The sequence below is a fragment of the Heloderma suspectum genome, chromosome 3 (genome assembly GCF_057233095.1).
Source record: "Heloderma suspectum isolate Gila_16-S chromosome 3, 16-S_ref, whole genome shotgun sequence".
Lineage (NCBI taxonomy): Eukaryota > Metazoa > Chordata > Lepidosauria > Squamata > Helodermatidae > Heloderma > Heloderma suspectum.
The window spans coordinates 58115442-58127336 of NC_139460.1; positions in this window are offsets into that span (position 1 = coordinate 58115442).

Sequence of the window (11895 nt, forward strand, 5' to 3'; positions counted from 1 at the left end):
TGTGTGTGTGTGTGTGTGTGTAAGGGGGGGGGCTTGTACCCAGAACCTCAGATCCGCACATGGGGATGATCTTACACTATATACACAGTCTGCAAAATTAGATGCATTGATCATTTGTTAAGAATTTGTCTTGAACCCTTTTTGAAATTGTTAGAAAACATACACAGAAATACAAATAACAGTAAGAAAGTAAACATTTGCATTGTGTAGGTAAGAAAACACCTGTGTAGCACTTCTTGATCTCTAGGGATTATTATCCACAGGTATTGACAACAAGTACATTCATGTGATAGTTTTAACTTAATTTGCACTCACTGAAAGCATATAGTATAGAAAGTGTATAGTAAATATTGCCACCCACAATATCATGTTTTAATGAAATATTGTATTTTTTTACTTTATTGTATTTATTAAATCTACATACTCCTGCATTCATAAAAATATCTGAGCAGTGAACAATACAATGGGCTATGGAAGTTTGCAATGAAAGTCTGATTTTGATCAGATGTTGTATATTAATACTGGAAAATATTTTTTCAGTATTTCTGATTATACACTTAAGCTGATGTGTTCTTAAGCAATCCCTTTTCAGCACTGATAAGCATTGCTTTTATTTGTTTGCTTTCTTGGTTGCTTGCTGATCTAGAATCCCACTCTTTCAGCTCCTGCATTTTCTTTCATCTATATTGGTGGAAGTGTAGAAATCCCTAACTTGACCTACACAAGTGACCTAATGCATCCCAAGTCACATACATTTCTGTTGCAAGCTGAAGCAGTCCAGAATTATGTAAGTCTGACTATGGAACATATAAAGGTTCGCATTTCATTTAATATTTCCTGCAATTGGGATATGCTCTTGGAGGAATTAGAATGTCAATGTGTTATTGGGGGAAAGAAATTGGGATACTGTTTGCACTGAATTTACTTTCCTTGATATAAGTGATCAGTACAAAGGAGAAGAGTGCTAGCTTGATGAAAATTAAAGACATTTTTGGGAGCCTGTTACCAGCACTATCCCTACCACTACGCATAACGAGACAGGACATTTCAGACAGCAAATTTTGGGCTGAAAATGGCCCATTATTTATGTTTTTAGTGGGCAAGCATGCCTCTTTGATGCTCTGCTTCAGGGACTAAACATCACAGGATATCTGTGTTACCATCAGCACACTGCTTTGTGAATGGTCACTGTAATGATTTTACGTACATTTATGTATTCTTTTTAATATTTAAGCTTTAACATAATTGCCACTGTCTGTACTTTCTGCAATTCCTTTCCCTCTAACTTCAATTTAGGATAACCCTTTATGCATCTGATGAAGTGGACTCTAGTACACAAAACTTTATGCCATAATAATACCATGCCACAAAACCCCTTGTGTGCAGTAACAGACTTACACAGCTACCCCTCTGCAAAACACTTTGAGCCATCCTGAATTTGAATGCTCTCTGGTTTCACGTGGTGCTAAGATAAACAGTGTTGTAGCTTCTCCTACTTTACATAGATATCACTCAGTGTTATCTTTTTTTTCCGTGTGTGGATTTTTGCATTATCAGTTTATTTATTTATTCATTTTTATTTCATTTTATTTCTATACCGCCCAATAGCCGAAGCTCTCTGGGCGTTTCACAAAGTTTCTATTTAAAGCAAAGCTCGCTCCCCCCACCGCCTTTTAAACCTTCTTCCAGCTAAACAATGCTTGCTTTCTTGCACTTCTCTCCCAAGTTTACTCTATTTATGAGATCAATACACTTTTCTGAGTCCGTGCTAACAGAAGACTTGGAATACAAAGCATCTCTCTGTTAGCTTGCATTTCCAACTGAATTAATTGTGGATCTCAAAGCTGCTTTGTGCATGAATGCTATGAGTTGCCTATGACCTGATTAGAAGCCAGAAATGACAATGATCTTAAGTAAATTCATACTGATTTTTGTCTTTCAGCAGCCTCTGCTTGGTGCAGAATCAGTATTATACTACCTTGTAAAACGTTATAGAACTTTTAATGTTGAAATGTCAGTGATTCTTTATCCATGTTACTGACAAGTCATTATTTGTGCTAGGTGTAAAGCAACAATAAAGTAATTGACTTATTGCATAACACTTCAAAGATGATATGTTTACATCAAAACTTAACAGATTTTTTTGTTCTTTATATTTAGCTTTCTAATTGTTTAATTATCAGTTTGCAGAATTGTATGGGTCTTCCGCCTTAGGGAATTATTACTTGAAATCTGTTATTACTGCATTTAGGTAAGCCATTTAATACTATGTTCTCTCATCGCATAAATAAATTATTGTCTGTCAGCTTTTGATGACTTTTCTGTTCATGTTCTCATATTATAAGATAATAGCATGAAGTAAAGGAACAGATTTTAGGAGTTGAGATTGTTTCATTTCCAGTTAAGCTTAGGTCGCAATCCTAAATATACCCACCTAATCCTGTTAAAGTGAATAATGAATCATGAGCCCTTTTGCAGACAATCCAAACTGGGTAAGTGAATGTGTGTGAGTTGTGGCAGCAGGCCTCATCCCTGTGTCATGCGCATTCAGTAGACGGTGCAAGCAGAACCTTTCTCTCATATGCATCCACTTACTTTATTTTAATGGTCTGAATATGCTGACCTTGATTCAGTTCATTTATCTTATTCACAATATTTATATGCTACTCCACATCATAGATTTCAGAGCAGTGAACAGCAAACAAAAAAATAAAATCCCATAATTAAAACATTTAAAATGAACAGATTCTTTTCAGGTTCCACTAAAAGTAACAGAACAGTTGATTAAAAGTGATTTCTTCCACTGATTTCAATTAACTTAGTCATAACTAAGGATGTAGGAGAAATCCACAATGAAATCAAATGAGTTCAGATATTTAAGAATCTGACCCATGGATTCCAAAGCAGACTGGCTTTTCCCCTGTTGGGCAGATTCTGCGGACTTGCAGAATGTCTTTCTAACTTTTCCAAATTTCATACAAATTTAGTAATGGAAAAATATGCATTAAAAAAAAGCCAAAAATGTGCATTTCCCCATATGCTAAAGCATGAAAATGCACATGGGGGGGGGGGTTTGGTGCATTTTGGGGAGATATGCACATTTTTGCAAGTGCAATTTCACACAAATTTGCAGACTACCCCTCCCCCCCAATTCCATTGATGAGCAGACAACAGAACTAAAGTTACCTGGCGATCTGTGAAACACAGATGGAATGGATTTTTACACAATCTGTACATCCCTAGTCACAACTAAATTTAGCTCATCAGACTGACTTTGTTTTAAACTATGTTCCATTGAAATCAGTGGGACATTTCCAAGTAAGCATTTTCGCAGGCAGCTGGTTGGCCACCATGTGAATAGAATGCTCTACTAGATGTTTTGATCCAGCATGGTTCTTCTTATGTCCTTACATTAGGATTGGGATGGTCACCTAATTGTCTTGGATTAGGGTAATCAGAGAAAAGAAAATATTGCCTATATGACGAATATCAGACTTAATGCAGAGTGCATAAGGGTGTAATCCTACGCATGTTAGACACACACAAAATCCTGCAACTCTCAGCATTCCCCAGCCAGCATGGTTGGCTGGGGAATGCTGGAACTTGTAGGACGTTTTTGTGTCTAAACATGCAAAGGAGTGTACCCTCAATTAATACCAAAGCGTTTGAGACATATGAGCTGTCTGGAAGCATTTATAGTTCTTGTTTTCTATACACCACTATAAATTTACTCAACAGAGGAAGAAGAAATGCATGTATTGAATTAAAGTATGGTTGAGAAAACAATTTCAAAATGGTTACACGCTTCTAATATAGACATGTGAGGATGTGTTCACTGGTAATTCGAATCATTTCATGATACTGTGGAACTGCTGATTTTGGGGTGATTCACATGGCCCTTTTTGATGAAGTGAAGTCAGCATATGTAGACCTTTTGAGGGTTATAATTTTTAGTATGTTGAGTAGATCTTATGAATACTCTGAGATACATGTGGCCATGGTGGCTTGTCACATCTTTAAAATGTGGTTTGAGCAAGGAGGTGGCAAACATATGCATCCTGCCCAAATCCCCTTCTCTAAAAAGCCAAAACATCACCATATCAAAATGGATGCTGTGAATCATTTCTTCATTGCTGTGTGGTAGTAGTACAGATTATTGTCACTTACTCAATATAGGAGGTAATAACAAAGACTCAGTTTGCACAATCAGAACAAACTTGCTTAAATTGACGGCACATGCTGGGTGTCATTAGCCTAATTACCTGCCCAAGCATGGCTTGGCATGTCACCTGAACCCAGGCTGCATGGCTTATTTGAGGAGGAAACAACCCTTAAATAACCCATGGCCTGTTGTTGGGTTATTTGAAGGTTATTTCCCCCTCAAGCAAGCCATGCTGCCTGAGTTTGGGAGACCCAACAAGCTGTGCCTGGGCAGGTAATTAGGCTAATGGCGCCTGGCACACACAGGGACATACCACCAATTTAAACAAGCCACTATGTCTTATTTATTTAAGCCACCATGGCTTATTTATTTAAGCCACGGTGGCCTGTTTGATCGTGCAAACCAGCCCACAGGGTGATCTGTCATATAATAGAATATAACAATACTAAGCATTTTTAGAGAGCTTTAAACTGTTCAAAGCTCTTTGCATATATTATGTTTGTAATCCTTGCAATCCCTATACTGTAAGGTTATATACTCCACTGGGGCATGAGAATAAGAGATGTGGCTTGTATAAGGAATACATGGTTGAGGCTAGCTTCTCAGCTCATCTCATCTTAGTCACTACACTACACCACATCATGTGGGGTCTAGTGTGCATGATCACATTCTTAGAGCCAAACTACATGTTATGCTAATCACATAGCATGTAGATGAGCATTCGATTTTTCTTTACTCTACTGTAAGCAGGTGTGGCCCACATTTGGATCAGGACCACCATGCTCTGAGAAGGGAGGATTAAATCTCCCTCACATTTCCCCCCTGAAATTCCTTTCAGAACAATTGTGTGAACAATTACATATATCAGTGCACACAGGTTGGCACATACAAGTAGGGATGTACGAAAGTCACTTACCTTTTCACAGCTTGGATTCGCGGTGGGGGGAGGCACTCCGTTCCCCCCCCCCAGAATCCTCTCTGGGCCAGCTCTGCTCCGCAGCGGCTCTGCAGAGCCGCCAGCCAGGGCCATCCGCAGCTGGAGTTCTGGCCACGGCCGGCTGCTGCAAACGCAAATGGCGGCCGCCATAGCGGCCGCCATTTGCGTCCTGCCAGGCTGCCGTGATAGGCTATGTAAGTAAGTAATACTTAAGTAAGTAATACTTATATAGCCTATCACAGAAAGAGCAGCGACACAAACGGCATAGCGGCCGCCGTTTGCGCCCCTCCTCTTTGCCGTGATAGGCTACGTAAATACTTACGTAGCCTATCACGGCAGCCTGGCAAGACGCAAATGGCGGCCGCTGTGGCGGCCACCATTTGTGTCCACAGCAGCTGGCCGAGAGACCAGCTGCCGCCGCCAGAGCCACCACTGGAGCCACTGCCGCCGGAACATCTGCCCCAGGTAAGCTTCATCCCGGGGGGATTCTGCAGGGTGGCGGGGGGTGGGAGGCCGTTCTGCCATGGGTTTCGGGGGACCGAATGCCAGTGCATTCGGCCTCACTGAAATCCGTGGCGGAATTCTCCGCCATGCTTACATACAAGTAGTCACTTCTGTGATTACCCAATCAAATAACTATGATTTCCAATCAATTCTGATGTTATACTTGAATCTTGATTTGTTATTTTCCTCCAGTGAAGGAAAAAATGGCCTTCGAGCTTACTACTGGAGCACATTCTGGGCCCCACAAGATATTGATCTCCCTATTAAAAATCTGTCTTTGGCGAAGCAAAAGCAAATCAGTAGTAAAAAGACACTTCCAGCTGCAAATACCACTGCTGCTGAAATATTTTCTGTAGAAGAGGATTTTGATATTATTACCATGGAGCTTTTTGGTAACATGACATTTTATATTTTTTAGAAGTTTCAAAAGTTCATATCCGTGCATATATTACTAATGTTGATGACTGTTAATCTATTAATCATTTTAAGTTTCAGATTCTCTGGACTATGGTGTGACATTGAAATCAGGTAAGAAGAACCTCCTGCCCTCACCCACCCCATGTGCAGTACTATGTCTTTAGTTAATATCAGGGGCTTTTTAGCTGAGAAAAAACATGAGTCAGGGTATGTGTAACATGAGAGAGGTGAATAACACTTTGCATGGTGTGGAGAAAGTGGGTAGGGAGGGAGAAGGTTTCTCTCTTTCTCAAGATAATGGTACCCAGGATCATCATCCAATAAAGATAAGTGGTGGGAGATTCAGCACAAACAAAAGGAAGTACATCGTCACATACAGCACATAGTGAAAACATAAAATGCACAACCACAAGATGTAGTGATGGCCACCAATTTAAATGGCTGTAAAAGGAATTAGGCAAATTAATAGAGGATGGCTATAAACGACTACTAGTCACATTGGCTACTATATGCTGCCTCCAGGATCAAAGGCAGTATGCCTCTCGAGACCAGTTGCTGGGGAACAACTTTCCCTTTTGACCTGCCTGTGGGCATCCCAGAGGCATCTGGTTGGCCACTGTGGAAAACAAGATGTTGGACTAGATAGACCCATAGTCTGATTTAGCAAGACTCTTCTTGAGTTCTTATGTTCTTACGTTAATCTACTGAACCTTGCTCGGGCACAGCCCTCATCCATTCCATTAGAGTTTGCTCTTGGGTTGAACCCAAACGGTACAATGAACCAGAGAAACTACTCCTGCTCAAGTGTAATTGAAATGCATGGGAGTTGCTCAAGAACACTCTTGTACAACTCTCTTTCATTTCATGGCTGCTTGTACGGGAGATGCTTCCTGACATATTGCGCTCTAAGTCAGCTGTAACCTAAGACAAGGCAAGCTCTGATAAGTACTGATGCAGACTTCCTATGCTTTTCAAAATATCACTTCCTGGATCTTTTGATTCTAGGGCTATCACCCATTCAAGGTTTTCAATAGTTAATCCAATATATGAATAGCAAACCCAATTGCTCAAAGTGTGGATCAAAATGGCAACACCCACACACAAGAAGAAGGTTTCAGTAGGCTTGGGAGAACCCAAAGGTTTGCAAAAGTACAAGAGTCAACAGCAACCCTAAAGGTGGTGGTGGGGAAACCCAGGTAGCCCAGTGAGGACTGAGCAAGTTCAGTGGACACAGAATGCTGAATGTCAGGAGATGGGGGAGAGAAAGCCAGGTGCGAGAGGCAATGTAATAGAGTATCCTGAAAAAGAGCATCGCTGGCTGGATCCTTGAACAGGAACATTCCATCCTGTGAGCCCCACTTGGCATTTGCAAATTAACCAATTTAAAACAATGTCACTATCCCAATACACGGGATATTTGTTTTATTTTATTCTTATTTGTTTTATTTTAGTTTTCTCAGAAGGACTAGCAGTAATATTTACTGCACTGCCCAAATAAAGAAATGCACGCTGGTCATTTGCAAGAATGCCCCAGACATTGAATGTTGTTTTACCGCTCCTCTTTAGCGATTGAAGTAACTGCTGGCTTTGATCATTTAATGATTTCAACACTACCTGTACCCCCATTTAAGAACACATTGGGGGTATTATAAACATGTGAATGGGGTTGCCAGTAGTGGTGGTGGAGTAGGGGCGCGACTGCTGGCCATCTCCCCGATGCTGAAGCTGTGAGCAGAGCCTATGTAGATTTGCACATTGGCTTTGTTTACAGATTCAGGTGAATAAATGGATGGAGACAGTGGGACCAGCAGGCGCAGTCTGGTTCCCAGTGTCCATGCATTGATATCCCCACACATGTCATCTGAGTAGGACTTCTGAAAGGCAGAGAAGCTTTGTTCTCTGCTCCAACTCTTCACCACAGATAAGAACAAGAATCTCCTTCTATCTTAGGGAATAACTGCTGTGCCTTGAGGCATGTCACGAAACGATTATGGCATGATAACAGCAGATCTGTTCTGAGCTGTTTTGTCCCTCTAAGATGACTGCAATAAATGAGATGACATGTGAGAAGAGTAATTATTTAATCCTACAGACTGAGTACACTATGGTCTTGGCTTCTGAATGAAGTAAAAATATTCAAAAAAGATTTATGCTGATGTGCCTTGTTGATTTGAGAAAGTATCAAACCTCTTTCAGCCAAGGGGAAGATTCAGAGGGGCTCTTGGCAGCCACATTCCAGTGGTGGGCAGGGCCAAAGACAAAAGGGGCCAGGGCCAAAATACCAAAGATTCTAGTATATTTTGCCTTCAAGCGCCTACCGCCAGTAACTAAGCCTTGGGAAAGGTATTTCAACCTTTTAGAACAGGGAAAAACTGCACAAAAGCCAGGATACCATCAAACTATTGGCAGTTGGGGGAAAGGGGTCAGGCCATCTGGAGAACCCCAGAGGGCTGTATTGGGATCCCAGGAGGGCTGGATTTGGACTGGACCTCAGGACTGAGCTTCTACACAGTGTAGGCTGGTGACTCTGATGTCAGTGGAGCGATGAATCCACTCTGAGTTTCAGTCAGAACTCTAAAAGAGCTATCCAAGGTGTGGATCAGCCTGGGCATCCTTAGATGAGTTAGGCTTGCATATGGTTAAACTCTTATCAATTGTTGTGAAGCCAGAAGAGTTGATTGCTGTTTTGGGCTGCATTAGTAGAAGTATAGTTTCCAAATCCTGTACTAGTTCCCCTCTACTCAGCACTGGTTAGGCCTCATCTGGAGTACTGTGTCCAGTTCTGGGCACCACACTTTAAGAAGGTTGCAGACAAACTGGAGAGGGTTCAGAGGAGGGCAACGAAGATGATCAGGGCACTGGAAACAAAGCTCTATGAGGAGAGACTGAAAGAACTGGGCATATTTAGCCCTGAGAAGAGAAGACTGAGGGGAGATATGATAGCGCTCTTCAAGTACTTGAAAGGTTGTCACAGAGAGGAAGGCCAGGATCTCTTCTCAATCATCCCAGAGTGCAGGACACTCAAGTTACAGGAAGCCAGATTCCAGCTGAATATCAGGAAAAACTTCCTGACTGTTAGAGCAATATGACAATGGAACCAATTCCCTAGGGAGGTGGTGGGCTTTCCCACACTGGAGGCATTCAAGATGAAGCTGCAGCCATCTATCAGGGATGCTTTGACTTAGATTCCTGCATTAAGCAGGGGGTTGGACTCGATGGTCTTATAGGCCCCTTCTGACCCTACTATTCTATGATTCTATGATTATCAAAGTATAAATGATGACTGATAATAACAGAAGATTTAATTATGACAATTACTGTAAAGCTGCATTCCCCAGCACATCTGTAACAGGGCTTAAGTCCCAATAGAACTCAGGGAGACTTCTTTCTGAACAACGGTTTGAATTGGGCTGTAAAAAAGATTAATTGTCTCAAACTGTGAGCAATTGTCCTTGTGTTTCATTTGCTTTCTCCATTAGATAATGCACTTAAGAGCTGTTTTGTGTTGAACTAGCTAGCCTAGTGAAAGGTTCTGGCTTAATACCCAGAAATTCAAGTCACAAATCTGATGCATGAAGGAGATCCTTTTTCACAGCCTTTGTGTCTCAGCCTTGTCCCAAGTGGGGACAACTTCATGGGGTGAGAACATAGTACAGAGCTGTCTCACAGCATTCTCCATCCTTGTTTGATGAGATGGACAAGCCTGCCTTTTGTGGTGTAGACACCTGTTCCCTGAGATCTGGGCTAACAGGCTTGGGATTAATTTCTCTTTTAATTTCTTCTCCTTACTGCTTTTCAGCCACTGATCTGTTTTGGTTTTGTCTACCAGTGGCCTTTGACCTCTATGCAAAGCCTGGTAATAACAGGACATTGACGCTGATGAATCCTAAGAAATCTTTTTATCAGTGGAGGCTACGAGTTCCATCCGACTATGTTGTGAGACTGGTAGTTGTTACCTTGCATGGTGTGACTCCTGGGAGCTGTGCAACTCACAGGCTATCTGCGTATGATTTCCTGCTCCCACTGCAGAACAAGATCATCACAAGGTATGGGCATAATGAAATTTTTATTGCTTGGGGTGCCAAGCCAAATCCTAAGACTGTGCTGCATGTAATATAGTGGTAGACTTTGCATGTAGAAGGGCACATGTTCAGGCCCTGACATCGCCAGGTAAAGGATCTCACATAGCAAGTGCTGGTGGAGAAAGACTTCTGCCTGGAGAGCAGCTGTCAAAATAGAGGGGTCCCCAACATTTTTGGGTTGGCGGGCACATTTGAAATTCTGAGAGTGTGTCATGGGCACTCCCACAAAATAGCTGCCATGGGATGTTGGTCATTCACAAAATGGCTCCCATGGTGGTATAGTCAGTCATAAAACACATGACAAGGCAAATTGGTGAGGCTAAAAAAAAAGTAACTTACCCAAGAACAAGCAGAGGTGGGGCCTGAGCTCCAAAACACAAAACCACTCTTTTTGTGCCCAGAGTTCTCTGCACAGATGAGGCTTAGAGACAAGGAATTTGTCCAAGAATGCTGTGTGAGGCCTTGAGGCATTCTTGGAAATAAAGATGGTACTGGAGACTGGCGCTTTGCTTTGCAGCATGTGAGCCTCCCTATTTTAAGTGTATGTCTTTTGTACCAGGCTCTGGTTGGTGGATCTCAAGATTCTAGTTAAAAAAAAACCTTAAGTAGACCCTGCAAGACTGAAGTCTATTAGGGAGCAATATCGAATATCCAGAGGGGTAGCTGTGTTAGTTTATGTTGCAGCAAAAAGAAAAAAGTGTCTTGTAGCACCTTAAAGTCCAACACATTTATTATGACATATAAGCTTTTGTGGACAAGAGTCCACTACATCAGATGCCTGAAGTCTCATCCTCATTTACAGCTGTATATATATACACATGGTTGGAAGGGGAAATTGTAAACAGTGAGGTCAGAACCGCTAGTGTTGTGTAGGGTAGGGATCTCGGAGAAATCTGTAACAGATTCAAATGCGTTTGGATTTCTATGAATCTGGCATGTGGATTCTGCAGTGGACCAGCTTTTTCCAAGTTGTGTAGATTCCGTGGACTGGTTTTTCACTTTGGGGAGGATGTGTGCTAATTTGCATTAGAGCTAATGTACAGCTCCGCAAAGGTGCTAATTGGCATTGACAATCCACAAAACACAAACATAACGGATTTCACAAAATCCATACCTCCCTAGTGAAGGGTCACTGTGCTTTTGCAAACATTCAAGTTCTAATTGAAATGTTACTGTTTGTACTTTTTGCATTTTATGTCTCTCTGACCTCATTGCTTACGATTCCTCCTTGCCTATGTATGTATATATCTATATTTGCAACTAAGGATGAAACTTTATGCATCTAATGAAGTGGACTGTAGTCCATGAAAGCTTATGCCATAATAAATCTGTTAGTCCATAGGAGCCTTCCCCAACCTGGCACCCCCCAGATGTGTTGGACTACAACTCCCATCATCCATTGCAATGGTCAAGCTGGCTGGGGATGATAGGAGTTGTAGTTGACATAACTGGAGGGCACCAGGTTGGGGAAGGCTGGTATATAAAGTGCCACAACATTCTTTCTTGTTTTGGTTTCAGTGTAAGGTAGCATCATATGCTCAGTCATATCATACAGCTGTAACTATATTTGGACAGAGAATTTGGCAGATTTCTAACTGCACAAAATGTCCTTTTGACTCTAGTCCAGACACACCAGATCAGCTCTATAGAATGAACTAATGAAATGTTTACACTCTACTAGGATTGAAAGTGAAATAACTCACAAGCAATTGGTTTGAATGTATTCCAGATGGTGTGGAATGCCTGGGGCCTGGACTCCCCCAGTTATACGCTTAACTTCATCAAATAATGTA